A 23,720-nucleotide genomic window follows, 5' to 3' on the forward strand; every position below is an offset into this window, starting at 1 on the left:
GTTTATCACAGGATATCGAATCAGACGAATGGATAAAGAAGATGTGGTACATATATACAACGGAGTACTACTTGGCCCTTCTTGAATATGTCCTATGGAAAGAGAGACCCAGAGATGGCCTGGCTCCCTGGGCTTTAATTTCCCCAGAAGGAACATGTAAGATTAGGCCAGGCCCACTGGCGTCCAAGTGCAGAGCAAATGGAAACAGCAGGAGAGAAATGGGAGCGAGGCCTCTGCCCCTCTCACCTCCCACCGTCTCCTGCCCGGGGGGCTCTGCTGTAGCCACTTTACATGGTGAGCTTCCAGCTTTAAAAAGTGTTTTACTTTTCAGAGAGACAATAAATTCATAGGTTTCAAAAGTCAAGCTATATGAAGTCTTGCTTCCCTCCCGCCCTCTCCACCCATTGCCCCCATCCCCTACAGGGAACCGTTTTTACTGGTTCTTGTGTATTTTTCTATAGTAAGTAGCCGTTTGAATGATGGGCTCTACAACTTTTAACAAAAGAAAAACAGAACTACTTGGCGAGATGTGCTCTGTGGTTTTAAACTTAAAATCATGTCCTACTTTTAATAAGAGCAGGAAAGAGGTGGGCTCCAGGCTTCCGAAAGTGAGAACTCTGACTCTGTTTCTTGCCTGGCTATCCTGCAGACGGGCCTGAGGCCTGACCTCACGGGGGCTGTCTGTGTCACCGTTCCCCTGACATGTTCACGTCTGATGTCCTACAGGGCAGAGTGCCCCTTTTATGGACCCCCACTTATTAATTAGTAACTCCCGATTGTGGGCTGGGGAAATATAAATTGACTTTAATAATTGCCTCAACTAGGAAGTAAAGCCTGTCACTGGTTCTGTAAAACAAATCATATATTCTTTGCAAAAAGTTAAACGGGAATGATCTGCTTGTTTTTAGTAATCTGGCTTCCTGCTTCCCTCCATTTACATGGACGGTGACTTCTTTTCTTTTTGACATGTTTTTATATCTTTTATTAGTGCTAAACATGTCAGGTACTGTGCTGACTATTCAGGGTGGCTTTTGTTTAAAATTTAAATATCAAAAGCCCATAAGCCCGAGAGCTTGTAACATACAACTCCTTTGGACAGGAATGGATTCAAGCCTAGTGACTACAATTTCGACTTTGCTGAGGCAGCACCTCCCTTCCCCTGGCTGTTGAGATCAACAAAGAGAAGGCCGTCTCTTTCTTACTCTGTGACTGCACCAAGGAGGGAAGGGTCTGGCCTCCGAGAACCAGCTGTCGGCAGGGCTGCTTGCTCCGTGCCTGCACGAAGCTCCCTCACCTGCAGCCCACCCCACACGCCCGGTGGTGTCACCACGGCCAAAGCAAGCAGGTGGGTCTGTGCCAGCTTATTCTCCCTCCTGAGGAACGGCTCCGTCCTGCTCTCCCACCCCAGGAAGGCCATCATCTGGACACCATTTTCTTAGGCTGGGTTTGGCTCTCTGGGTCTGGACTCTCACACTGTGCCCCTCTTAGGTGTCCGACGGTAACTGCCACCGCACAGGTAGAGATGGGCGTACACACGCTCGGTTTTCCCCAGCCTGCTTCTAGGCCTTGCATCTGACTTCCAGCCCTGAGTCCCTGGCCTGTCGTCTTTGGTATTGTTTCTTGGCCCTAAGGGTTCAAGGGATGAGTGGGGAGTTGAAGAGCCTGGAGTATCTTTCCTCCTGTTTCGGAAGCCCGGAGCCCAAGGTCACCTCCACTGACGAGCCCTGGGCTGATTATCCTCCAGCCACAGCTCCGCAGAGCGCAGCCCCGTGGAGCAAAGACGGGTCTGAGCGAGGCCTTTCCGGCGCAGGCGGGCACTGATTTGGGGCCACGCCCTGCTCCTTTCTCCACACCCATCCTTCCCTTTTCCCTTCAGTTCCTGAGCCCTGTGACCGGCACCCAGAAACCAGCTCCACAGGTTCCTACGGGGGACCATTTCCTCTCTTTTTCACCTTCCTTCTTGGAGGCCTCTGGACGCCTGTTCCCCTGCAGTCATCTACCTTTGAGGACCCCAATGAACAAAAGTATTCTCTCCCTTCTCCGGCATCCAGGAGGGTGACCCCTGAGGGTTCAGGGCCTTATTTTAGAGTCTGGTCACCTGCTGCCTTTTGTTTTCCAGAGGAAGGGAGAGGGCCGAGGCAAACTGACCACCGAGGGAAGCCGACCACGTGACATCCCGGCCTCCCTGTGAGGGTGCGACAGGCTCTTACAAGCGCTTTTAGCTGATGTTGCCCCTAAGGCTGCAAGATGGGCTGCTGCTTCCAGTTTTACAGGAAGCCCCATTCATCAGAGCGAGGGTCACCGTCCAGCCCTGGGTCGTGTAGCTGGTCGGGGGCCAGGCTGAAAACCAGGCCAGGGGGCCCGAGTCCCTGCAGAGGGTTTCGTGGTTAGCGTGCCCTCTCTCCCCCACTGGAAACCGCCTGCGCCTTTTCAGGGGGTGGAAACAGGTCCACAGCAGCCTGCTCCTGCACTTAGCTTCCTCCTAAAGCAAGGGTTTGGAGGAGGCCGCCCTGCCTCTGTTGCACCGCCTGGAGCCCCGGGGCAGGGCCCAGCCTCCCGGAGTGCCCAGGGCTGCTTGCGAGCACGGTGCTCTTGCTCTGGGTCACGGCGCCCCCCCCCCCCCGCCCCGGTCGGCCTACACGCCCCTCCGCCGCGGTCTACAAAGGTCTGCTGAGACAACGCTCAGCCAGCTGGACTCAGACGGTCCCCCCGAGTGGACCTCATGCTGTGAGTTCCTGGCCCTCACACTGGACCGGACAGATCTATCCGAAACCAACCTTAACGGGGCTGGTTTCAGGTTTGTCTCGGAGACTGGTCGGTTCCAGCACCGTCTTAGAGAGGGGGGCCTGGAGACCTCAGTGACCTCCCCCTCAGAGTTGTTTATAGATTCCCCTGCCCTTCTCACCACCCTTCAACTTCGTTCCACCCAGCCTTGCCCCGTGCCCTGGGCCGCGCCTGGGCGGGAGCTGGGCTGCAGGGTACGAAGCTCTCTCCTCGAGGAGCTGAGCTCTGTCAGCCTGGTCGCGCGTTGCTGACTCAGCAGAAAATGAGCTGGGCCTTCACAGGACCCGGTTAAAGACTGTCCCAGTGGCTCCCCCAGCGGCCCCGGTCAGCCTCTAGGCATTTGCCTGATCCACTGGCAATTTTCTGTAGGTGCTGCCTAAACCTTACCCCCATCCTACTTGACGAGCAGGAAGTATTGGGGTTAGAAAGCTGAAATGTGCTTTGCACACACACACACACAGAGCACACCTGCTTCTCAGGATTTCTATGCACTGCATTACCTGTTTGCCTAGAGCACTGGGGGCTGCTGCTATGTGTGTACACAAACCTCCCCCGCGATTCTCTCCTCTCCACCACCCTCACCGCGTGCTGCATATTCCAGCCTTCTCCAGAGGCTTCTCCCTCCTCTTCTGATCTTTCGGTGCTGCTCTGTGCCCAGCAGACAATGCCCTCTCCCTGCCCACCCCGCTCCCGCTCGCTTGCCCTCCTCAGCATGAGTTTGAAGCCACCGCTTCCCGTCCCTTCAATAACCTCACCTCTACCGCAGTCTCACCTGTTCATTTCTCTCTCGCTGCTTCCTCTAAACGCAGCGGTTGTCATCACCACTGTGGTCCTGCCGTACTTCCAAGGAGCACAGGAATTTGCTTTGTTTCCCTGTTAGAATGTAAATTGCTCGAGGCTGTTTTCGGAGTTTCTTTTTCTGCCGGGAGACTCCCAAGGCACTTGGAGGATCTAGATGCCCCTGGTGTCCTGCTGACACCGTTCCTGGCCCAGAGCTTCTGAGTTCTCAGCAGGAGGGAAGGTCCAGCTCTTGGCCATGAAGCAGCTCTCCCGGTCACTGACCCCTGTTAGGGCCTCGCTCGCTGGCTGCAGGGCTGGGCGTTGCTATTTTTTCAGAGACAAGAGAGAAGGCAGAACAAAACACCTCTGTCGTCTGCAGAAACAGTCCCATCTGCCAAGGGAAGCAGTGTCAGGCCGCTTCCCCAGGGACACAGGGTGGAGGGGGTGACGGGGAGCCCCAATTTGGTGGCCCGCAAGGCCAAGGGTCAGTTCACCCCCATCTTGGTAACTCTTTGGGGAGAAGATGTTGATGGGGCTCTGAAGATGCCCTCGGAAGATTCCCCTTCAAGGAGATCGCAGACGGGGTTGCAGCCGGCAGCCTGGGAAAAAAAGACACATACAGAGGTATTTGTCTAAAAGAGAATTAACATCCTATTTAGGGAATTTCATGGTGGTTCAGCGGTTAAGACTCTGCGCTTTCACTGCTGAGGGTGCAGGTTCAATCCCTGGTCGGGGAACAAAGATCTCACAAGCCACACAAATAAAAATAAAGCCGTGTGGCCAGAGATAAATAAATGTTTTATGCAACATATTTTTTTAACTTTTTAAAAATTAAATTAAATTACTTTTTATACAACAGGTTCTTATTATTTATCTATTTTATACATATTAGTGTATACATGTCAATCCCAATCTCCCAAGTCATCCCACCACCACCCCCGCTTTCCCCCCTTTGTGTCCATACTTTTGTTCTCTACATCTGTGTCTCTATTTCTGTCTTGCAAACTAGTTCATCTGTACCATTTTTCTAGATTCCACATATATGCATTAATATATGATATTTGTTTTTCTCTTTCTGACTTATTTCACTCTGTATGACAGTCTCTAGATCCATCCATGTCTCTACAAATGACCCAATTTCACTCCTTTTTATGGCTGAGTAATATTCCATTGTATATGTACCACATCTTCTTTATCCATTCGTCTGTTGATGGACACTGAGGTTGCTTCCATGACCTGGCTATTGTAAATAGTGCTGAAATGAACACTGGGGTGCATGTGTCTTTTTGAATTATGGTTTTCTCTGGGTATATGCCCAGTAGTGGGATTGCTGGGTCATATGGTAATTCTATTTTTAGTTTTTTAAGGACCCTCCATACTTTTCTCCATAGTGGCTGTATCAATTTACATTCCCACCAACAGTGCAAGGGGGTTCCCTTTTCTCCACACCCTCTCCAGCATTTGTTTGTAGATTTTCGGATAATGAACATTCTAACTGGTGTGAGGTGATAATTCATTGTAGTTTTGATTTGCATTTCTCTAATAATTAGTGATGTTGAGCATCTTTTCATGTGCCTCTTGACCATCTGTATGTCTTCTTGGAGAAATGTCTATTTAGGTCTTCTGCCCATTTTTTGATTGGGTTGTTGTTTTTTAAAATTTTGAGCTGCATGAGCTGTTTATATATTTTGGAGATTAATCCTTTGTCCATTGATTCGTTTGCAAATATTTTCTCCCATTCTGCGGCTTGTCTTTCCATCTTGTTTATAGTGTCCTTTGCTTTGCAAAAGATTTTAAGTTTCATTAGGTCCCATTTGTTTATTTTTGTTTTTATTTCCTTTAATGTAGGAGGTAGGTAGAAAAAGATCTTGCTGTGATTTATGTCAAAGAGTGTTCTTCCTATGTTTTCCTCTAAGAGTTTTATAGTGTATAGTCTTACCTTTAGGTCTTTAATCCATTTTGAGTTTATTTTTGTGTATGGTGTTAGGGAGGGTTCTAATTTCATTCTTTACATGCAGCTGTGTCCAGTTTTCCCAGCACCACTTACTGAAGAGACTGTCTTTTCTCCATTGTATACCCTTGCCTCCTCTGTCATAGATTAGATGACCATAGGTGTATGGGTTTATCTCTGGGCTTTCTATCCTGTTCCACTGACCTGTGTTTCTGTTTCTGTGCCAGTACCATATTGTCTTGATTACTGTAGCTTTGTAGTATAGTATAAGTCAGGGAGTCTGATTCCTCCAGCTCTGTATTTTTCCCCTCAAGATTGCTTTGGCTATTCGGGGTCTTCTGTGTCTCCACACAAATTTTAAGAAGATTTCATCTAGTTCTGTAAAAAAATGCCATTGGTAATTTGATAGGGATTGCATTGAATCTGTAGATTGCTTTGGGTAGTAGAGTCATTTTCAAAATATTAATTCTTCCAATCCAAGAACATGGTATATCTCTCCATCTGTTTGTGTCATTTTTGATTTCTTTCATCAGTGTCTTATAGTTTTCTGAGTACAGGTCTTTTACCTCCTTAGGTAGGTTTATTCCTAGGTATTTTATTCTTTTTGTTGCAATGGTGAATGGGATTGTTTCCTGGATTTCTCTTTCTGATCTTTCATTGTTAGCGTATAGGAATGCAAGAGATTTCTGTGCATTAATTTTGTATCCTGCAACTTTACCAAATTCATTGATTAGCTCTAGTAGTCTTCTGGTGGCATCTTTAGGATTCTCTATGTATAGTACCATGTCATCCACAAACAGTGACGGTTTTACTTCATCTTTTCCAATTTGTATTCCTTTTATTTATTTTTCTTCTCTGATTTCCATGGCTAGGACTTCCAGAACTATGTTGAGTAATAGTGGCAAGAGTAGACATCCTTGTCTTGTTCCTGATCTTTGAGGAAATGCTTTCAGTTTTTCACCATTGAGAATGATGTTTGCTGTGGGTTTGTCACACATGGCCTTTATTATGTTGAGGTAGGTTCCCTCCATGCCCACTTTCTGGAAGAGTTTTTACCAAAATATGGGTGTTGAATTTTGTCAGAAGTTTTTTCTGCATCTATTGAGATGATCATATGGTTTTTATTCTTCAACTTGTTAATATGGTGCATCACATTAATTGATTTGCATATATTGAAGAATCCTTGCATCCCTGGGATAAATCCCACTTGATCATGGTGTATGATCCTTTTAATGCATTGTTGGATTCCGTTTGCTGGTATTTTGTTGAGGATTTTTGCATCTATATTCATCAGTGGTATTGGTCTGTAATTTTTTTTGTAGTATCTTTGTCTGGTTTTGGTATCAGGGTGATGGTGGCCTCGTAGAATGAGTTTGGGAGTGTTCCTCCCTCTGCAATTTTTTGCAAGAGTTTGAGAAGGATGGGTGTTAGCTCTTCTCTAAATGCTTGATAGAATTCACCTGTGAAGCCATCTGGTCCTGGACTTTTGTTTGTTGGAAGATTTTAAAGTTTCAATTTCATTACTTGTGATTGGTGTGTTCATATTTTCTATTTCTTCCTGGTTCAGTCTTGGAAGGTTATACCTTTCTAAGAATTTGTCCATTTCTTCCAGGTTGTCCACTTTATTGGCATCGAATTGCTTGTAGTAGTCTCTTAGGATGCTTTGTATTTCTGCGGTGTCCATTGTAACTTCTTTTTTATTTCTAATTTTATTGATTTGAGTTCTCTCCCTCTTTTTCTTGATGAGTCTGGCTAAAGGTTTATCAATTTTGCTTATCTTATCAAAGAACCAGCTTTAGTTTTACTGATCTTTCCTATTGTTTTCTTTGTTTCTATTTCATTTATTTCTGCTCTGATCTTTATTATTTCTTTCCTTCTGCTAACTTTGGGTTTTGTTTGTTCTTCTTTCTCTAGTTCCTTTAGGTGTAAGGTTAGATTGTTTATTTGAGATTTTTCTTGTTTCTTGAGGTAGGATTGTATTGCTATAAAATTCCCTCTTAGAACTGCTTTTGCTGCATCCCATAGGTTCTGGATCGTCATTTTTTTTGTCATTTGTCTTTAGGTATTTTTTGACTTCCTCTTTGATTTCTTCAGTGATCTCTTGGTTATTTAGTAATGTATTGTTTAGCCTCCATCTGTTGTGTTTTTACATTTTTTCCCCTGTAATTTATTTCTAATCTCATAGTGCTGTGGTCAGAAAAGATGCTTGATATGATTTTGATTTTCTTAAATTTACTGAGCTTGATTTGTGACCCAAGATGTGATCTATCCTGGAGAATGTGCTGTGTGCACTTGAGAAGAAAGTGTAATCTGCTGTTTTTGAATGGAATCTCCTATAAATATCAATTAAATCAATCTGGTCTATTGTGTCATTTAAAGCTTCTGTTTTCTTATTAATTTTATGTCTGGATGATCTGTCCATTGGTGAGGTGTAAAAGTCCCCCAGTATTATTGTGTTACTGTCGATTTCCTCTTTTATAGCTATGTATTGAGGTGCTCCTATGTTGGGTGCATACATATTTATAATTGTTATATCTTCTTTTTGGATTGATCCCTTGATCATTATGTAGTGTCCTTCCTTGTCTCTTGTAACATTCTTTATTTTAAAGTCTATTTTATCTGATATGAGTATTGCTACTCCAGCTTTCTTTTGATTTCCATTTGTATGGAATATCTTTTTCCATCCCCTCACTTTCCCTCTGTATGTGTCCCTAGGTCTGGAGTGGGTCTCTTGTAGACAGCATATATATGGGTCTTGTTTTTGTATCCATTCAGCAGGCCTATGTCTTTTGGTTGGAGCATTTAATCCATTCACATTAAGGTAATTATCAATATGTATGTTCTTATTACCACTTTAATTGTTTTGGGTTTGTTTTTGTAGGTCCTTTTCTTCTCCTGTGTTTCCCACTTAGAGATGTTCCTCTGCATTTGTTGTAGAGCTGGTTTGGTGGTGCTGAATTCTCTTAGCTTTTGCTTGTCTGTAAAGCTTTTGATTTCTCCATCAAATCTGAATGAGATCCTTGCCTGGTAGAGTAATCTTGGTGGTTCGTTCTTCCCTTTCATCACTTTAAATATGTCATGCCACTCCCTACTGGCCTGTAGAGTTTCTGCTGACAAATCAGCTGTTAACCTTATGGGAGTTCCCTTGTATGTCATTTGTCATTTTTCTCTTGTTGCCCTTAATAATCTTTTTTTGCCTTTAATTTTTGTCAATTTGATTACTATGTGTCTTGGCATGTTTCTCCTTGGGTTTATTCTGCCTGGGACTCTATTCACTTCCTGGACATGGGTGGCTAATTCCTTTCCCATGTTGTTAGGGAAGTTTTCACCTATAATCTCTTCAAATATTTTCTCAGGTCCTTTCTCTCTCTCTTGTCCTTCTAGGACCCCAATATTGCAAATGTTGGTGTGTTTAACATTGTCCCAGAGGTCTCTTAGGCTGTCTTCATTTCTTTTCATTCTTTTTTCTTTATTCTGTTCCATGGCCATGAATTCCACCATTCTGTCTTCCAGGTCACTTATCCATTCTTCTGCCTCAGTTATTCTGCTATTGATTCCTTCTAGAGTATTTTTCATTTTACTTATTGTATTGTTCATCTCTGTTTGTTTGTTCTTTAATTCTTCTAGGTGTTTGTTCTTTAATTCTTCTAGGTCTTTGTTAAACATTTCTTGCGTCTTCTCGATCTTTGCCTCCATTCTTTTTCAAGGTCCTGGATCATCTTCACTATCATTATTCTGAATTCTTTTTCTGGAAGGTTGCTGATCTACACTTCATTTAGTTGTTTTTCTGGGGTTTTATCTTTTCCTTCATTTGGTACATAGTCCTCTGCCTTTTCATTTTGTCTATCTTTCTGTGAATGTGGTTTTCGTCCTACAGGCTGCAGGATTGTAGTTCTTCTTGCTTCTGCTGTCTGCCCTCTGGTGGATGAGGCTAAGAGGCTTGTGCAAGCTTCCTGGTGGGAGGGACTGGGGGTTGGTAGAGCTGTGTGTTGCTCTGCTGAGCAGAGCTCAGTAAAACTTTAATCCACTCGTCTGCTGATGGGTGGTGCTGAGTTCCCTCCCTGTTGGTTGTTTGGCCTGAGGCGACCCAGCATTGGAGCCTGCAAGCTATTTGGTGGGGCTAATGGCTGACTCCAGGAGGGCTCACGCCAAGGAGTACTTCCCAGAACCTCTGCTGACAGTGTCCTTGTCCCTGCGGTGAGCCACAGCCACTGCCCGCCTCTGCAGGAGACCCCCCAACACTAGCAGGTAGGTCTGGTTCAGTCTCCTATGGAGTCACTGCTCCTTCCCCTGGGTCCCGATGCACACACTACTTTGTGTGTGCCCTCCAAGAGTGGAGTCTCTGTTTCCCCCAGACCCGTCAAAGTCCTGCAACCAAATCCCACTAGGTTTCAAAGTCTGATTCTTTGGGAATTCCTCCTCCGTTTGCCAGACCCCAGGTTGGGAAGCCTGACGTGGGGCTCAGAACCTTCACTGCAGTGGATGGACTTCTGTGGTATAAGTGTTCTCCAGTTTGTGAGTCACCTACCCAGTGGTTATGGGATTTGATTTTATTGTGATTGCACCCCTCCTACCGTCTCATTGTGCTTCTCCCTGTCCTTGGATGTGGGGTATCTTTTTTGGTGAGTTCCAGTGTCTTTTTTTTTTTTTTTGCAGTACGCGGGCCTCTCACTGTTGTGGCCTCTCCCGTTGCGGAGCACAGACTCCGGACACACAGGCTCAGCGGCCACGGCTCACGGGCCCAGCCGCCCTGCGGCATGTGGGATCTTCCCGGACCGGGGCACGAACCCGTGTCCCCTGCATCGGCAGGAGGACTCCCAACCACTGCGCCACCAGGGAAACCCCCAGTGTCTTCTTGTCGGTAATTGTTCAGCAGTTAGTTGTAACACAAATATTCCATACATAGTAAAAAATAATGTTAAACGTTAAATAAACAACTTAATTAAATTAAATCCTATTTAGACCAAAATCATATTTGTAGCTGGTGGTGGGTGGGTGAGAGGCGGCTTGACCTGGTGCACGAGCTGCTGTGCAGAGATGGCTGGAGGTGGCTGAGTTGGTCCTGGAGGATGGGGCGGGGGTGGGAGCAAGGGCAGGAGGTGACAGCTGCACTCGGGGCTCAGCTCCGACCATGGAACCAAGTCTAAAGCCTCGGGGTGGGCAGAAGCCGGACACACCCTTTCTACTGGGGAGGGGGGGTCGGGGGAGGCTGGGAGAGATGGCAGCCCCTTGAGAGAGGCTCCAGCTGCCAGGTGGGAAGCCAGTGGCATCCTCTGCCCTCAGAAAGTCGGGTGCCCGGGCTTCTAGGGCTACCACCAGCATCAGCAGGTGCTTCCTCAGTGTCTCCCCTCTGCCTGCCAATGGCAGGGGAGATAGTTGGGGGCCAAGGAATGTGTCTCTGCTCTCAAATAAGCTAACATCTTGCTGGAGACACTTATACTTCAGTGAGTTTCAGAGCAAAGGCAGGGGTTCCAGGTAGATTTCTGTAGTGTTTGCCCCTGCCCCTCCCCTGTGAGCTGGCGTTCTTTCTGGGCAAGGAAGGTAATTCACGGAAGATGCATCCGCATGATGTCCTCACCAGGCTGGGCCACTAAGAGAGGGTGAAGCTGGCCCCTTGTGCACCTGGGAGGGTGATTAGCACTGGAACAACAGGTGTTTGGTAAGTCACCTGAATTATGCCTCTAATCCCAGACTGTCACCCAAATCCTAGGTGGAGGGTGGTTTGGGGAGGCAGAAAGGTCCTGGTAACAACAGCTGTAACCCAGGTGCGGATCCTGAGAAGGATGGGGTTCGGCACGCCTCCCAGCCTCCTTCTGCACTTGCCTCTCCAGTGGGCGTGGATGCGTGGCCCTCCCCGCCTCCTCCCCCGTCCCGCCGTGCGTGACCGTCCACCTGTGCATGTCCATCCGTGTGCCCATCTGTGCCCGTCTGTGCCCGTCCAGCTGTGTGTGACTATCCAGCCGTGTGTGCCCAGCCGTGTGTGCCTGTCCGGCCATGTGCACCATCCGTCCCTTGCTGCTCCGGGCCAGCGGTGGCCAGGAGGGTGCAGGGCGGACGCTGCCTGCTGCGAGGGCTGGTAAATCACTGTGACAGGCTCTTTTCATACCTCCCCTCCTTTCCTTCCCAAACCCTCTTCCCTCTGTTTACTTTGGTTGCAGATTTATTAGACACACAGTTAAGTGCCCATTTAGCTCTGCAAACTGTCATCACCCCTGCTTTATGAATAAGATCATTCAGTGACAGAACCCTTTAAACAGTTTTAACAAGAAGGCGGGGAGGGACTGGGGGAGGAGAGGACGAGGAAGTAGGGCCTCGGGTCAGTGAACGGCCCGAAACCCAAGGGCGGCCTCTCCTGCAGCTCAAGAATGCAGCCAGGGCCCGGGAGCTGCTTCACGCCCCCCCGTCCGTCGAGTCGGGTGTCGTCCGGCCGGCAGGACTCCGGGGTCTGGCGTTCACTCCTTTGTCTCGGCCGAGTGCACCTGCCCCAAGTGGTTCCAAGAACCCCAAGCCCCGCCCGTCGGGCGAGTCCTTGCCCCTCGGGGATCCCCGGTCGACGTGCCGGTGCTGCCGGGGCTCCCCTCCTCCGGGTGGCGTCCCTTCCCAGGCACCCAGCTCCTTGAACGCACAGGTAGGTCTGCCGAGAGGAGCAGACCCCGGTCCGAGTCTCTCTATGCACTCCGACCAGACGCCGGGCCCTGCGGTGAGGACCACTTACATCATCACATCTAGCACCCCGGCAGCCCGTGAGGCTGGCACTGTTAGCATCTCTGCTCAGAGATAGGGAAGCTGGGCCAACGTGGTGAGATCTCCCTGACACAGCTGTGGGTCCTCCTCCCCCCCAAACTGGGCCTGTGCTGGCTGCTAAGAGGGCTGAGGTGGCTGAGCCTGATCTGAGGGGGGCAGACCGCCGTGTCCTCGGCCTCCCCTGCCGGTGCCCTTGCCCTGCTCCCACAGCTGTCACTGGGGCACCTGTCTCAGCATGCCCTCGCAGAGAACATGGGGTGCAGAGAACAGAGCTCAGTCCGCGCCTCGAGTGTGAATGATCAAGCCCTCCACCTACCCACCTGTTCTGGAAAAAAGCCAGTCCTCCTCCCACCTCTTCTATTGTGCTTCCAGAAGCTCGGGAATAGTCGGGATTTGGGGGTCTGTTGTCATTAGCAGTGACCTTGGAAAGGGGTTCTAGCATTTGGAGGAAGCTCGGTGGGAGGGGTCCCACCCGAAGCACAGGGACAGCACAGGTCCTCGCCGCTATGGGGCAGCAAGCAGTGCTAGGGGACTTCCACCCCGAAGCGCGAGTGCTACAGAGAAGCCGGGAGGCCCTCGGTAGGAGCCGCCTGCAGTGCTGAGCTCCGGACGCGGGCGCTGCTCTTTCCTGGCAGTCTTGGGTGAACCCTGAGGCCTGGGCCAGCCTTGGAGCTCCGGTTCTGGGCCCAGATCATCATGCTTCGGCCCTCAGAGGTCCCAGAGCTAGTCTTCCTTTTCCTGCTCCTCCCTATCCTCCTGCTCTTGGCTTCTCCTTCAGCCACGTATTTCTTTTAATCTGCAGTTATGTGTTCAATGCAAATAAATTCCATAATTTGAGAAAGTCACCGTGAATCAAAGCATAGTTACAGAGATGCAAGGACAATCAAAGCCTACGTTCAGCATGCAAGAAGGAGTATTCACGCACACACACACACAAAATCTTGAGTTGTGCTGGAGCTGGTTGTTTTGTATGGCTTTCTAAGGATGGCAAATATTTGCTTTCGTTATCCATATTATTTTACATATGCTGAAACAAAAAGCACTAATTTGAAGTTATTTGGGGTGACGTTCTCATAGCTGGCATATCCCTTAAGTCTTTTTATATCTATAGGTTTCCCTTCCATCTCTTTTTTCAAACTTGCAGCTTATTTGTAAATTGAATGTTTTGTTTCCATGAACGTTAAAGTGACTGACATCAGTATGAATTCATGATGTATTTTATCTTTAAAAAAAAAAAAGTGTTTCCTAGCTCTGCCTTTGGAAAAGACCAAGAAACAGTGGTTAACCCAGTGGCAATGGAAACTCCAGGCACCGAGATGATGGTCTCTATATTTTATTTCCCCCTGAAAGGAATCAGGACTCCTTGGAAACGGCTCATTCCAGGTCTGAGGCAGGAACTACATAAGTCTGTCTTGGAATGTCTGCTTGTTCCAGAAGGCGGTGGAACTATTAAACACCACTAGGTCATGTGACAAGGACGTAAGGGACACAGGAGCTAACTTGAAGAGGCTTCCACTGACCGAAAGTGGGACAAGCAAGTGTTGCTAAGAATAAAAATTGCAATGGGTAGAAGCACATCAAATATGTATAAATCCACGTCTTCAGAATTTTAAAAATAAAACTAATTCATCACCTTTGGAGGGGTGCTAGGAAGGCAACTCATGATTTTGAAAATTAGTAAATAAAGGGAAAACATCAAGCATTTACCCTTTATGAACTGTACCTTCAGGTAACTAAATAATTGATGAGGGGAGTTTTCTCTTTATGGAAGACGGTAAGTGAACAAGGAATGACTGATTTAGAACGTCACCACTCAGAATAACCAAATCTGGGTGAAGATCACCAACATATATGCTAGTATCACAGAAAGAGACACAACCAGACACCACACATATGTCCTGATAAAAGTACACACCACCACCTGTGAAGGAGTCTTGCAAAAAAGAAAAAAATGAAGAAACAAAAGCCAAAACAAACAAACCTGAACCTGATTAAGTTTCTACGTCAAAATATCAATTTACAGAAAATAAAGGAGGAGAGAGCATGTTAAATGATGCTCCAGTGATGGCAGTCAGCAAAATCCAGACAATCTTCCCAATAATACACCCACATAGACCTTCTTACGTTCCCACTCCAAGGCCCCCAGTGTCCAGCTCAACAATCACACCATGAACTTTGTTACCATCCAAAGCTTACCTACCTTGAACGTGCCTAGTTCAAGCGTTTACTCTCTCCTCTCTGATCATCGATTTCGATTCCTCCCATTCTTAACTCAACTACAGTAAGCCCCCTACATATGAACCTTCAAAGTTGCGAACTTTCGGGCTTCCCTGGTGGCGCAGTGGTTGCGAGTCCGCCTGCCGACGCAGGGGGTGCGGGTTCGCGCCCCGGTCCGGGAAGATCCCACGTGCCGCGGAGCGGCTGGGCCCGTGAGCCGTGGCCGCTGCGCCTGCGCGTCCGGAGCCTGTGCTCCGCAACGGGAGAGGCCACAGCAGTGAGAGGCCCGCATACCACAAAGTTGCAAACTTTCAAAGATGCGAACATGCGTTCGCATGTCCAATCACGTGAGTTAGTTCACGTGTCTGGCGTACCTTGTCACGTGCGGGCATCCTCTCCAAGTGGCTGTGCTTTTGTGTACTTTACTGTGACATACTGTATAGAGCACAGTAGTACAGTATCTTTCTTTGAAGCAAGAGGATGACTTCACTGAACTCCTTGCCGTGTAGCACGAGGAGCTTACTGATGAAGACCTGATGGAATTGGAGGCCCAGAGAAAGGACGAAGAGAGACAAGAGGAAGGAGAAGGAGCTGAAGAGATTCACGACGCAGGAAATGGCATCTCTCCCCAGCCTCTCTTTTCTCCCTCCTGTGACCGAAGGGGTGTCCCTACCTGTATATAAAACTGCTCTGACCTGTGTTTTAGATGCCCCACCTCCAACTTTTAGAAAAATCTACCATATAGATCAGACCTTCTCATTCCCTCTTCTTTAAACTCTGCACCTATCACATAGGTATTATTTTAATAACTTTATCGAGGTATAATTGACATGCAATAAACATCACCTATTTAAACTATATAATTTGACAAGTGTTGACATATGTATATACATGTAAAACCATCACCACAGTCAAGATAGTGAACACATCCAATCCCACAAAAGGTCTCCTCACCCCCTTTCTAATCCTCTCCTCCAGTCCCTTCCCCGCCCCCCACCCTCTTCCCCACGCAACCACAATCTGTCTTCGATCACTGTAGATTAGTCTGTGTTTTCTAAAGATTTATATAGCTGGTATCATACACGATGTACTGTATAGCTGATTCACTTTGTTATAAACAGAAAGTAACACACCACTGTAAAGCAATTATACTCCAATAAAGATGTTTAAAAAAAAAAAAAAGATGTGCTCTGCTTTTGCCTGTCTTCCACTTGGGTAATTGTTTTGAGGTTCATCCATGTTAAGCACACATATTTTATTCTTCTTTATTGCTGAGAAGTATTCCAAACATAGGAGAAAATCTAGATAACCTTGGGTTTGATGATGACTTTTTAGATACACCACCAATGACATGATCCATGAAAGAAATAATTGATAAGCCGGACTTCATTAAGATTTAAAACTTCTGCTCTACAAAAGACGTGGCCAAGAAAATGAGAATACACGTCACAGGCTGTGAGAAAATATCTGCAAAACACATACGTGGATAAGGAATTGCTATCCAACATATCCAACAAACTCTTAAAACTCAGTAGTAAGAAAACAAGCAACCTGATTAAAAACGGGCCAGGTACTATACAAGAGGAGCAGGTCATTTTGAAAGCTTGCCTCTAGAGACCTGAATATCAGAGTAGACTGGGTGAAGCCAGAGCTTCAGAAACTCACAACCACATACCCGGAAAGCAGAACTGCTTTACTCTGCCTAGATAGCAGTTCACGAGGCCCTCCCAGAGCTTTGGGGTGTGTGTTTTTACCCGGTTTTTTCAAAACCAAAAGAAAAAGGATGAGACTATAAGGACTTTCAAAGGCACAGAAGTGAACACAGTTGCAGGACGAGAAATGCGGCATTTCCAATTCTAAATTCTACATTTTCTATGATTTTACTGGGATAGCCATTTCACTATTTTTCCTTCCTAGTGAATGAATTCTTTTCAAATTATACCATGATACTTTCAAGCTTACGGCAGGAATTGAAATTGAGATTAAGTCGAAAAGTTGAAAGGAAAACATGTATTAAAATAGTAGATTCACCTCACTATGAAGCCAATGGGAAAGCAGCAGAAAGCCGGAAGGGTCCATATGGAAGACAGGGAATCCCTTTGGCCTGGAGATGATCTGCACACCTTAGAAATGAAACCTGCTTGGACAAATCCTTCCTCTCCCATGACTATTCTTGAGAAGCTCCAGGTCTATTCACTAAATCAGGCCCTCCAGGTTTCTCTGAACTTAAGGCACTGGTCCGTCTGTCTCTCTAGCTAGGCTGTAAGCTTTGCCTATCAGAAATCATGTCTGCCTTGCTCACTCTGTGTGTCCCAAACAGAAGCTCAATAAATACATGTTGAACGACTGAAGGAAGGAAGGAATGACTTCTTGCTGCCCTGCAACTTTGGGGATGCTCCTGGGTCACCAAGGGGCAAGTTAAAGCACATGTCACAGTCGTGTACCAACACCTATAGATTAAAATCTTTTTTTTTTTTTTTTTTTTTTTTTGCGATATGCGGGCCTCTCACTGTTGTGGCCTCTCCCGTTGCGGAGCACAGGCTCCGGGCGCGCACGCTCAGCGGCCACGGCTCACGGGCCCAGCCGCTCTGCGGCACGTGGGATCCTCCCGGACCAGGGCACGAACCCGTATCCCCTGCATCGGCAAGTGGACTCTCAACCACTGCGCCACCAGGGAAGCCCAGATTAAAATCTTTGGAGGGGGAAGCCTGGACATCTGTTGACAGATCGCACGCTAAGAATGGCTTTATTTTTTCAAGGGGTTGAGAAGAAGAAAGAGGAGGAGGAGGAGGAGGGGGAGGAGGAGGAGTGGGGGATCTTTGGCATACCTAGCTGTATAACCTTAACACTCTGGGCATTCTTTCTTCACCTGAAAAGTGGGATAATGATAGTTAATACTTCAGTGATTGTTATGAAGATTTGTAAAGTGCTTAGAAAAGTGCCTAATGCAAAGTAAGTGCTGGGAGTTTGGGATTGACATGTACACACTGGTATATTTAAAACAGATAATCAACAAGGACCTACTGTACAGCACAGGGAACTCTACTCAATACTCTGTAATAACCTAATTGGGAAAAGAATTTGAAAAAGAACACATACATGTATGTGTACAACTGAATCACTTTGCTGTACACCTGAAACTAACACAACATTGTTAATCAACTCTACTCCAATATAAAATAAAATTTTTTTAAAAACTTAATAAAAGGAGCAATAAAGTTTTCTTGAAATATGCAATGTCCAAAAATATGACAAAAAATTCTGTGATAAACCATAATGGAAAAGACTGTGAAAAGAATATATATGTATAACTGAGTCACTTTGCTGCAGAGCAGAAATTAATACAACACTGTAAATCAACTATACTTCAATAAAATTCTTTTAAAAATTAAAAAACAAAACAAAAAAAACCTAAGTAAATGCTTCATAAATGTTTGATATGTGGGACATGAACAACAGTGACACTCTGTAATGATTAATTTTATATGTCAACTTAGCTAAGCTACAGTGCCCAGCTGTTTGGTCAAAAACCAGTTTAGGGCTTCCCTGGTGGCGCAGTGGTTGAGAGTCCGCCTGCCAAGACAGGGGACATGGGTTCGTGTCCCGGTCTGGGAAGATCCCACATGCTGCGGAGCGGCTGGGCCCGTGAGCCATGGCCGCTGAGCCTGCGCATCCGGAGCCTGTGCTCTGCAACAGGAGAGGCCACAACAGTGAGAGGCCCGCATACCGGAAAAAAAAAAAAAAAAAAAAAAAAACCAGTTTAGATGCTGCTGTGGGATTAACACTTAACAATCATTGGAAAACTGTATGAAGTCTCCTCAAAAAAATAAAAATAGAACTACCATAGGACCCACCAATTCCACTTCTGGGTATTTATCTGAAGAAACCAAAACACTAATTCAGAAAAAGATATCTGCACCTCCATATTCACTGCAGTGTTATTTACACTAACCAAGATATGGAAGCAACCTAAGTGTCCATTGATGGATGGATGAATAAAGAAAATGTGGTATACATATTATATATACACAATGAAATATTATTCAGCCATAAAAAAGAATGATATCTTGCCATCTGTGACAACATGGATGGACCTTGAGGGCATTGTGCTAAGTGAAATAAGTCAGACAGAAAAAGAAGTATCATATGCCCTCACTTATATCTGGAATCTAAAAAAAAAAAAAAAAAACCCACACATACACACACACCACAAAAAAACAAAAAACTGAACTCAAGGATACAAAGAACAGATTGATGGTTGCCAGGGATGGGAGGGTGGGAATGGGCAAAATGGGTGAATGTGGCCAAAAGATACAAATGCCCAGTTATAAAATAAATAAGTTCTGGGGATGTAAGATACAGTATAGTGACTACAGTTAATAATACTGTATTGCATATTTCAAAGTTTCTAAAAGAGTAGATCAAAAAAGTTCTCACCACCACAACAACAAATTTTTTGTGACTATATATGGCGATGGATGTTAATAAGACTTACTTGAGTGATCATTTTGCAATATACACAAATATCAAATCATTATGCTGTACACCTGAAGCCACTACAATGTTATATGTCAATTCTATCTGAATTAAAAAATAGGCAAACTAAAAAAAAAATTTACCATCAGCAGCGGACTTTGAGTAAAGCAGATTATCCTCCATAATATGGGTGGGCTTCATCCAATCAGTTGGAGACCGTAAGTAAAAACACTGAGCCGCCTGCCCCCCCCCCCCCCCCGAAAGGAAGAAATTCTGCCTTGGGGCTTCCTTCAGACTCGACTGAAATCAACTCTTGCTGGAATTTCCAGGCCAAGAGTCTGCCTCGAAGATTTAGGACTTGCCAGTCCACAACTGCATGAGCCAGATCATATCTCTATCTTTATTTCTACCATCTCTATCTATAGATTATCTATATCTCCCATTGGTTCTGTTTCTCTGGAGATTCTTGAGTAACACTGACCCCAAGTCCTGTGTACAGCTCCTAATTCATAGGCTGCAAGGGAAGAGCTTGCTTCCCTGCCCTGCATTGTCTCTTTTCTTTGTTTGCTTTGTCTCTGTCTTTCATGTTGGAGACTTTCCTCACCCATAATCCTTGCCTAACTATATACATGATGTACGAGGTAGTTGAGGGAAACTGCAGGTAGAGTTATCAACTGGTGGGCTTTATTTATTGTAGGGTTTCAGGCATGGACCTGGCCTCTTTTGGGGGGAAACTATGTTTGTAAGCTGTCTGGAATGAAGGAATTTTTTTTTTTTTTTTGGTGGTACGTGGGCCTCTCACTGTTGTGGCCTCTCCCGTTGTGGAGCACAGGCTCCGGATGCACAGGCTCAGTGGCCATGGCTCACGGGCCCAGCCGCTCCGTGGCATGTGGGATCTTCCCGGACTGGGGCAGGAACCCGTGTCCCCTGCATTGGCAGGCGGATTCTCAACCACTGCGCCACCAGGGAAGCCCTGGAATGAAGGAATTTATCAAAGAAATAAATGTGCTAACATTTCCAAGAATTTAAGTATGTTAATTTCTAGATGAAGAAAGTCTACTGGGACTTTCTTGGTGGCGCAGTGGTTAAGACTCCACCTGCCAATGCAGGGGACACGGGTTTGATCCCTGGTCCAGGAAGATCCCACATGCCGCAGATCAACTAAGCCCATGTGCCACAACTACTGAGCCCATGTGCCACAACTACTGAAGCCTGTGCACCTAGAGCCCATGCTCTGCAACAAAGAGTAGCCCTGACTCACCGCAACTAGAGAAAGCCCGCGCACAGCAACTGAAGACCCAACACAGCCAAAAATAAATAAATAAATTAAGAAAATTAAAAGTCTACCGCGTGCTTAGCACATGAATGAAAAAAGACTCACATCAAGGCAACTGTCATGAAGTTTGGAACACCAAGAATTGGGAACAGATGCTTGTGTGTGTCTCCTGGAGTATGTTTGCCAGTATCTTAAGAACAGACACCTAGACCTTCTAGTGTCTGCTAGGCTGCACATCACCAACCAAATCACTCTCCTGGGTGTACCAAGTGACAGCAGTGAATGGGAGTGTTATCAGACAATGTTTTGCAATCTAATTGGTATGAAATGGTATTTAATTATCATTTTAACTTGCATTTTTCTATTTATTAGTGAGGCGGGGCATATTTTCATATTTATTGTTCAGATATATTTCTCTGTGAATTGTTTATAAATATCCTTTGTTCATTTTTCTAATTTGAATAGTTGTTTACATTATAGATATTAATCCTTTTAAAATTATAATGTGTTGCAAAAATAGTTTCCCATTTTGTAGCTTTTCTTTCCACTGTGTTTTTAATGTTTTCTATAGTTTCTCCTATAAGGTTTGAATGTTTCTTTTTAAACCATTAATACCTCTGGATTATGCCTTTTTTGTGCATCATGTAGGGTAGGGACACAGTTTTCCTCCCATATGGATAGGCATCATTCCTTAACTAGCCACTTTCCACTGGCTTACAATGACACCAAGCTTATATGTGTATATACTTAGATCTATGTTTCTCTGTTCTCCCCATTTGTCTTTTGTCTATCCATGTTACAATACCATGCTCATTTAATTACTTTACCTTCTAGTGAGTTTATCTGGTAAGATAAGATTAATTCTTCTCCACAGTCTCTTCATCTACACAATTGTTTTGGATATTTTTAAATATTAAATTTAGAATTAGATGACCAAATCATGTGAAAAAAAACCCCTACTGGTAATTTTATTTTTTGCATTGAATTTGTACATTAATTTGGAAGACATATAGTGTATTTAAAGTTGTTTTGAAGTTCTTTGAAGTTCTTTAAGTTTCTTTTAATAATTTTTAAAATAATTGTCTCCACAAATGTCTTACGCATCATTGTTAGAATTATTCCTAGTTACATTATAGTTTTTGTTGATGTTACAAATGTTATTTCTTTTCAAAATTATATTTTCCATTCGATAATTGTTAGCCTATAAGAACATTGATGATTTTTATATATTGATTTTATATATAACTTTGCTAAAATTCTTTCATTAGTACTAATATTGGGATTGTAGACATTCTCAAGTATTCTCAGTAGACAATTATATCCTCTGGAAACAATGGCAGCTTCGTTTTAGCCTTTCCAATCTCCCTTCTTTCTTCCTACTGTATGAGGTCTTTATATACTTTGTATATTAATCCCTTACCAGATAGATGACTTGCAAATATTTTCTCCCATTCAGTAGGTTGCCTTTTCATTTTGTTGGTGGTTTCCTTTGCAGTGCAGCAGCTTTTTAGTTTGATGTAGTTTCATTTCTTTATGCTTCTTTTTGTTGCCTTTACTATTGGTATCAGATCTAAAAAGTCATCACCAAGACCAATGTCAAGAAGGACTAAGCCTTTTAAAAAACTGGCCTATTGTTTTTAGGGGTTTTTTTATTTTTAATTTTTATTTATTTATTTTTGGTTGCATTGGGTCTTCATTGCTGCGTGTGGGTTTTCTCTAGTTGTGGTGAGCAGGGGCTACTCTTTGTTGTGGTGCATGGGTTTCTCATTGTGGTGGCTTCTCTTGTTGCGGAGCACGGGCTCTAGGTGCATGGGCTTCAGTAGTTGTGGCACGTGAGCTCAGTAGTTGTGGCTCGCAGGCTCTAGAGTGCAGGCTCAGTAGTTGTGACGCACGGGCTTAGTTGCTCTGCAGCACGTGGGATCATCCCAGAGCAGGGCTCGAACCCATGTTCCCTGCATTGGCAGACAAATTCCTAACCACTGTGCCACCAGGGAAGTCCCTGGCCTATTGTTTTCACAGCATTCTCCTAAATTTAAAGAGAAATTTTATTTTATTTGTATTTATTTTCACTTTTAAAATTCCTGTTATTACTTATTGTATTTAAACATCTTTTCAAGTTTTGCTCTTTCCTTTACTATACTGTCTTCCTTTTCCCCTCTGTATGCCTATGTGTGTGTGTTTAGTCCTTTGCATTATTTCTAACTCTTTGTCTATCTTACTAATGTTTAGAACATCTTTCACTATAATACATACATGTTAGGCTATGAATTTTCTTGTCATTACTGCTTTAACAGCATCCTGTAAGTTCCTATCTTATTTTTCTTATGATTTAGTTTTAATTATTTTATAATTTCAATCTTTGTTTTTTCTTTGACATGCGAAGCACTCAGGAGTATGTTTTAAATATTTAAAAACTTTTACTATGGTCAGAGAATATCATTTGTGATATCAATTCTTTCGATATTTGTTAAGATTTGCTCTGCAGTATAGGATTAGTCAGTTTTTAGAAATATTGTATGTGTAATTAATATGAAAGTATTTGTCTAATATAGATATTCCAGTAAATGTTAATTTCATTTTTGTGTTATGATTCTGGTGTGTTCTTATAAAGAATATATATTCATACATATAAATAATTTTTAAAAACATTATTCGGTGATTTTTCTTTAACATCAATATTTCTTAGGTCCTCAAACTAAGAAGTTTCCCAGGGAAGAACATGCTTTATTTCTTACGTGATGCTAGAACTTCAGGTTGAAATTATTCAACAAAACACAATTAGAGTAATGTGAGAATATGCTGAATTTTTCATATGATAGAACAAAGCTGGTTATTTTTGTGGGCTTGTAATTCTAAAGATGTGGTCTGTGATCGTGCCCTAAGTCAGTTTTAAATTTTGAGCATAAATATTTAAATATGAGAGTTTCTATAATTATATTTTAGATATTATTCGTTTTGATATTTATTTTTTAAATAGGCTTAACGTTATTGCATGTGAAATATAAATTGTTGTTCCATGTACTATAAAAGTATTTTGGAGGGTAGTTAGGAAGTAGATGTGGTGTTCTGGTCTGTCATTAATATCAACTAACTCAATAAGTTGGACCATTAATGTTTAAGAACAGTTTTCTAAGTAGTAGAAGTATAGAATTAGCTTTGATTACAATTCTTTAGTTATTCATTAACTACAACATAGGCCTCAGAATTTTCTACTGTGAGTCTGATTACCAAATGTGGACATTTTCTCCATGTTTTCTGGGTCCTGACTTCAATGACCCTCAGACCCAACAATCGTCTCATTCCCAGGGCATTGCTCTGGCTCTGGCCCCTATCCTCTCTCACTTGGACTGTTTTAATCACTTTCTAGTGGTTATCTTGCTTCCAATCTCTCTCCTTTTTCAAGCCAGCATGTACTCTGGCACCTGACTTCTTTTTCTTTTTTGAGAAATGAATTGTATGAACCAATGACCAAAGTGTGTTCTTAACTATTAT

At 44.3% G+C, this 23,720-nt stretch overlaps 1 long non-coding RNA gene across 5 annotated transcripts in view; it reads right to left on the reverse strand.

Moving 5' to 3' along the window:
• Positions 1-23,720, reverse strand: part of LOC136794540 (uncharacterized) — a 110,365-nt gene that overhangs the window by 11,470 nt on the left and 75,175 nt on the right. For all 5 annotated transcript variants that reach the window (XR_010841507.1, XR_010841508.1, XR_010841504.1 and 2 more), the window contains exon 3: positions 3,557-4,163. This is a non-coding gene — a long non-coding RNA (uncharacterized lncRNA). The remainder of the gene's footprint in view (positions 1-3,556; positions 4,164-23,720) is intronic.

Source organism: Kogia breviceps, chromosome 7 (assembly GCF_026419965.1).
Source record: "Kogia breviceps isolate mKogBre1 chromosome 7, mKogBre1 haplotype 1, whole genome shotgun sequence".
Taxonomy (NCBI): Eukaryota; Metazoa; Chordata; class Mammalia; order Artiodactyla; family Physeteridae; genus Kogia; species Kogia breviceps.